General features: G+C 35.6%; 1 protein-coding gene across 2 annotated transcripts in view; it reads left to right on the plus strand.

Moving 5' to 3' along the window:
* LOC136027165 (uncharacterized) overlaps positions 1–6,379 on the plus strand; it is a 92,238-nt gene that overhangs the window by 83,980 nt on the left and 1,879 nt on the right. The gene's annotated exons all lie outside the window — the stretch shown is intronic.

Below are 6,379 nucleotides of genomic sequence, written 5' to 3' on the forward strand. Positions count from 1 at the left end.
TGGGTGATCGGATCTCAATGAATCTTGATATATAGAAGAATCTTATGTCTCAGATGCTCCATTTTCAATTCGAATCGGATCCGGGAACATAGACGGTTGGATGGGGGAAACAGAAATCTTGGAAACGCTTTGAGTGGAGATATCGGGATGAAACTTGACGGTAAGAATAAGCAAAAGTTATAGATACGAGATTGACATAATTGGTATGGATCCGTTCTCTTTGGCAGAGCTGGGGGTTGTTAATTTGGAAAAATTAGAAAAATTGAGGTATTTTTAACTTAAGAACGGGTGACCGGAACTTAATGAAATTTGATATTTAAAAGGAACTCATGTCTCAGAGCTCTTCTTTCAAATCCCGACTAGATCTGTTGACATTGGGGGGAGCTGGTGGGGGAAACCAGAAATCTTGGAAAATGCTTATAAATGTCGTAGATGCGTGACTGACGTAAACGGACTGGATCCGCTCTCTTTGGGGGAGTTATGTGGTGGGGTTTAGTGCTTTGGCGAGTTTGGTGCTTCTGGACGTGCTAGGACGATGAAAATTGGTAGGCGTGCCAGGGAGCTGTACAAATTGACTTGATAAAGCGTTTTCCCAGATTTGAACATCTGGAGGACTGAAGGGAGAGGAAAAATTAGAAAAATGAGGTATTTTTAACTTACGAGTGGGTGATCGGATCTAAATGAATTTTAGTGACTCAGAGTTCTTATTTTAAATCCCGACCGGCATTAAGCTTCTGATTTTCCTTTTAAAGCAATCAATTCATTCTTAGAATTTTGCTAGAGCTCATACCATATGAGCTCTTGGCTCTTCCGACCTAGTCACAAGTGCCATATGAGCTTTTAGCTCTTGTTGGTTAATTCAAGTAGATAATAGTCCCATATTGTCTTTTGGTTAAAATTAAAATGAAGATTTAGAATATTTGCCCTGATTTTAGTTAATTCAAATTTGAATTTCAAATTTCTTTTTCCAGACAGCTGATTCATTTGGATTTTATTACTGTGTTTTAGGAATAGGAATGAAAATTAATTTTTTGACTGTCTTTGTGAGATTCAAACAAAACTAGGCTAATATCCAGGGTTATACACTGAATCATTTAATTCTTTGTTTCCTTACGTTCAGCTGAGTCCTGAAGACAAAGTTTTGGATTTATTACCAGAAATCTTGTAGATTAAAACCTTCGAAATGGACAGAATAAGATCTTTGTCACAAGCGAAATTACATTTCATTGTTTTGGGAAAAGGAACGAAAATCCGTTAAATCAGCTTTCCGTATGGATGAGTTTTAGCTTTAGCAATTATTATGGACAGAATCGCCAGCTTGAGCCGAGGCTCAGTCCAAAAAGGCCCGGTTTAATATCGATTTAACACATGTGAAATAGTTAACCGAAAGACCCTTGGCTTACTTCTTAAATTTCAAAAAATTGATACATCACACATCAGGCAGTACATGGTGATCACTAATAAACCGCATTTTCCGCTAAAATTGCAGCTAACACGTATTCATAGTTTTCTTTCGGAGGCAAGGGCAAACGATTTGAGACACAAATTGACTAAATGAATAAAACACTAAATAGGCAAATCATAAGAAAAATTAATGAAATTATTGAACAATCTAAGATCGAAAGTTTTTTCTCTGTTTGTTTTTTTTTGGGAGGAGGGTGCATTTATTGCATGCGTTTGGGCTCTAAGATTTTCCCTTTTTGGACCGGGAAGTGTCTTTTGTGGAACCTTTGAATCAGAAGTCTACAATCTCCTTCTTATAAAATCCCCCTCCCAGTCCCCTTAATGTTTCTCATGAATCATCTAGAGCAGGTTAATGCAGCATCATAGAGACCTGCTAAATGTCTCTTTTAATAGCTAATTTTAAAACCTACGTGGTTTGAATGAATTCGTCTTGATGACACCGTCATAAAGTGCTGAATGGCACCAAGAAATTGCACTTTTTGGAGCCATATCTTTAGTGAGAAGGTTAAGAAGCATGAAAGGGGTACTGTCATAATCTGCATGGCCGAAAACCTTGGACCTGGTTTTTACAATCATCCCTCTTGTAAGCCTATTCCCCCTCCCATGTCCCTACATAAATTGTCTATCGACCAACAGAACTAGGCTAGATCTAGTAGGCTATTTTAGGCTAGGATAGTGGTGTTAATTTATAAAGATTACTAGGGGAGGTAATATGTATTTTTTATGTTTAGAGGGCCGCAGATTTGTTGTTTTGCCAATTAAAAGAAACCAAATAAAGGTATTTTTCAGAGTCTGGGTAGGGGTAAGAAAGTAGGGAGACAGAGCCCCCCTGCAATTGCTGACATTGAAGCCTATCACACAGGCAATATCGTAGAGAGATGTTTAAAAGCTCAATCCAAAGCTGCTGGTCATTTCAGCGTGCTTTTTTTTTTAATCTATGGTTGGAAAGAGCACTAAAAGCCGCTTCGAGTGTCAATAAAACATTGAGGCATATGATATTCTATTGTTGTAACTTTTTAGCATGTAATAAACGAGTGATTCGAAGTAGAGAAAAATACAAAGTAGACTCTTACACAAAAGGCTTTAGAGTCTAATTATGACGGCTCTAGACGCTTACCACCTCGGAAAATAACCCCCGCGAAAAATATCCCCCAGAAGAAACTACAGAGGATGCTCATTAGATCAGAAATTGAGAGCTCAAGTCCCTTTTTTATAAGTCGAAAGTGATTGGAGACCAATCAATCACTGGGGGGGGGGGAGTTATCTTCAGAGGGAATATTTTCCGTGGTGGTAGGGGTGTTTTCTGGGGTGATTTTCTGCGTTTTTTTCGTTTTTTTTTCGGGGGATATTTTCCGCGAAGAGGTGTTTTCCGGTAGGCTATTTTTCAAGAGGGAATATTTTCCAGGGGGGGTGGGTAAAACCCCGGCCACTAATTATAACGGCTCTGTCTTGATGTCGTAGTAAACTCCTTTCAAATGTGAAACCTTTTTTTAATGCGTAAACTCTTTAAAGTGCCAATCCATTTCTAATTATCAATTCTTCCAAAATATTAAAATCATAGAACAAAAATAATGAAAATATACTTTCTGATGAGAAGCTCAAATTCTTTGAAGTATTGAATCAGAAAACTTGCATGAATAATCACACAAATTTCCGTATTACATTAACGATACATCTTAAATTCTTTTAATAATTTTACATAAATAACATTTTTTTACTGTTCCTCAAACAGGAGATAATCTCCAGCATTTTATTGGGGGGGGGGGAAAGAGGGGTCTATATACGGATAGTCAAGGGGTATAGGTTATATAATAATTTTTTTTCACAGTATCGGGGGGAGAAACTGCCCCCCTTGACTCTCCCCCCAAACGACGCTCGTGTCAAAGATTACAGGGATAATATACCCACCCCATGGACTTGTTATGTGACAAATTACAGATTTTTTTTAAGGTAAAGATTAAGAGAGATGCAAATTTAAACCTATATTTAATGCTCTATTGCAGCAAAAACTCATGTCGACTTCTTTAGTTTCTTTGCCTAAGGTGGGAAAGGGTCTTTTTATAAGGTTTACGTCAATATTTTCCAAACCCTAAAATCGACAAACATTAATTCTTAAAAAAAACAAAGATTTTCTAATAAGAAAGTAAAGACTAAATGAACAAATATTACTGCTTTGTTGGTTTTGTGTTTTCAGTAAAGCGCTAGTTTTTCAGAATTCTGAAAATATAGGGAAGTATAACTAGCCGGTTTGTTTTGAAACATTTTTAAAAATATATGCTGTGTTAGCCCCGAAACAGTAATTTTTGTTCGTTTTAGGTTTCAACTTCGCTCTTTACTTTCAACAGAAGAACTATATTTTTAATTAATTTGACAGGTAGCATCTGCCTTTTAACTAATCCCATTTTCGACTATCCGTTAACGATTTAGCGTAGATTGTAGGTTTTACTTTCTTCGATTGGAAATTACATTGAGACGTAAGTAAACACATATTACCAATCAAAACTTCTCACGAAAGGTTTTTTTTCCTCCTTTCGCACTTAAAAAATGCCGTGATAAAATAAGATAAAAAAATACATAGGCACTATCAAAGGTGGTTGCCATTTCGAAAACACCTGAAACAACAGAGATAAAGTAAAAATAATAATACTGAGATTTCTTATCCCTCGCTGAAGAGCATAAAGAGCAAACAGCTGCTTCATCCGGGAATGAATATAGATTTGGTTATTGAAAATATCCACAGCTCACAAAACGCAAGGATTCGTTTTTTGGGAAAAGTCGCTGGGGTTTTAGGTACCTCCCTATCCAGTTTCTATTAGATTTTAGTGCTCAAGGTTTTCCTGTCGCTTTCCTGGAAATCTGCCAACAAAATGACAAATTCCAGAACAATGAATAAAAGATTTTTCAAGTCTTAACTTTTGCCCAATACGCTACAGTCCATTGGTTTTCAGCTTGGCCGCTTCACGACCTCGAAGCCCGGACAAAAGTTGTCCCACAATTGCCTACATCCTTACGATTGGATTTACTTTTAGTTTTACTCTGTGATTGGAGACACAAATAGGGCCTTGATCTCTCTTCTTGCCGCCCAGTTCTAACGCAATCAATGATTGGTATTATTTTTTCACTCAAACTGGACACTAGCTACTTGAATTTCTGGTCAATTAAGCCTTCTTCAATATTCAACGACCTCTGATTCTGGTTCAATGGCTAGGAAATCAAAATTGCTTAGTGCTAAAAATGTAAGCATGAAGGGGTCATGATTTAAAAAGTCGTTTTAAAATAACCATCACTCTTTACTAGGTTACAGCTATTGCTGCAACCGTCACGTTTATATATATACTAGCTGTTGGGGTGGCGCTTCGCGCCACCCCAACACCTAGTTGGTGGGGGCGCTTCGCGCCCCCCCCAAGCCCCCCTGCGCGCGTAAGTCGTTACGCGCCATAATAGTTACGCGCCATTGTAGTTGTGTCCCTATGTCCCACCTGTGAATATAGATATATATATATTGCTCATGATTCTAATGATTGCCCTTGAGCTTTGTTGATGGTGATTGCTAATCGACCATTCCCTGTCCCGGTGTCCCGGTCGTCATTTACATCCCCCTGTTTCCCCCGGTGTCCCCGTTGTAGTTGTGTCCCTGTGTCCCGGTCGTCATTTATATTCCCTGTGTCCCGGTCGTCATTTGTATCCCGGTGTCCCGGTCTGTATATACATTCGTTTTTTAGTTTTGTTTTTCTCCTTTATTTTTTTCCTTTTTTTTCTTTTTTAGCTTATTTAGATTTTTAGATTTTTTAGTTTTTTTATTAGTTTTTATTTTTTTTTTTCTTTTTAGTTTTTTTGTCCCGGTCGTCATTTATATCCCCCTGTTTCCCCCGGTGTCCCCGTTGTAGTTGTGTCCCTGTGTCCCGGTCGTCATTTATATTCCCTGTGTCCCGGTAGTCATTTGTATCCCGGTGTATTTTTTTTTATTAGTTTTTAGTTTTTTTTGTAGTTTTTGCCTTTTTTTAGTTTTTTCAGTTTTGACGTCACCTGATCCAGTTTTTTCAGGTGACGTCACCTGATCCACGATCCACAGATCCACAGACAACTTATTTTTATATATATAGATAGTTTTTTTTTTTTTACTTATGCCCTGGTCGTCATTTATACTCCCTGTGTCCCGGTGCTTTGTTGATTGCTAATCGAACATTCCTTTTGTCCTGGTTGCTTTCTCTTTGAGTTTCGTCATTTATTTTTTTCTTTTTTAGTTCTTTTAGTTTTTACCTTTTTTAGTTTTTTTTAGTTTTTTAGATGAAAATTTTTTTTAGTTTTTTCCTTTTTTTCTTTTTAGTTTTTTATTGGTTTTTACCTTTATTTTAGCTTATTTTTCAGTTTTTTCCTTTTTTTTATTTTTTTTTTATTTTTTATTTTTTTTAGTTTTTTACCTTTTTTTAGTTTTTTTATTTTTTTTAGTTTTTTAGCTTTTTTACTTTTTTTATTAGTTTTTAGTTTTTTTTTTGTAGTTTTTGCCTTTTTTTAGTTTTTTCAGTTTTTTTTTTAGTTTTTTATTGGTTTTTACCTTTATTTTAGCTTATTTTTCAGTTTTTTCCTTTTTTTTTAGTTTTTAGTTTTTTTAGTTTTTTATCTTTTTTTTAGTTTTTTTAGTTTTTTTAGTTTTTTAGCTTTTTTATTTTTTTATTAGTTTTTAGTTTTTTTTGTAGTTTTTGCCTTTTTTTAGTTTTTTTAGTTTTTTAGCTTTTTTATTAGTTTTTAGTTTTTTTTGTAGTTTTTGCCTTTTTTTAGTTTTTTTAGTTTTTTAGCTTTTTTATTTTTTTTATTAGTTTTTAGTTTTTTTGTAGTTTTTGCCTTTTTTAGTTTTTTCAGTTTTGACGTCACCTGATCCAGTTTTTTCAGGTGACGTCACCTGACCCATCCATCC

This window comes from Artemia franciscana, chromosome 5 (assembly GCF_032884065.1).
Source record: "Artemia franciscana chromosome 5, ASM3288406v1, whole genome shotgun sequence".
NCBI lineage: Eukaryota > Metazoa > Arthropoda > Branchiopoda > Anostraca > Artemiidae > Artemia > Artemia franciscana.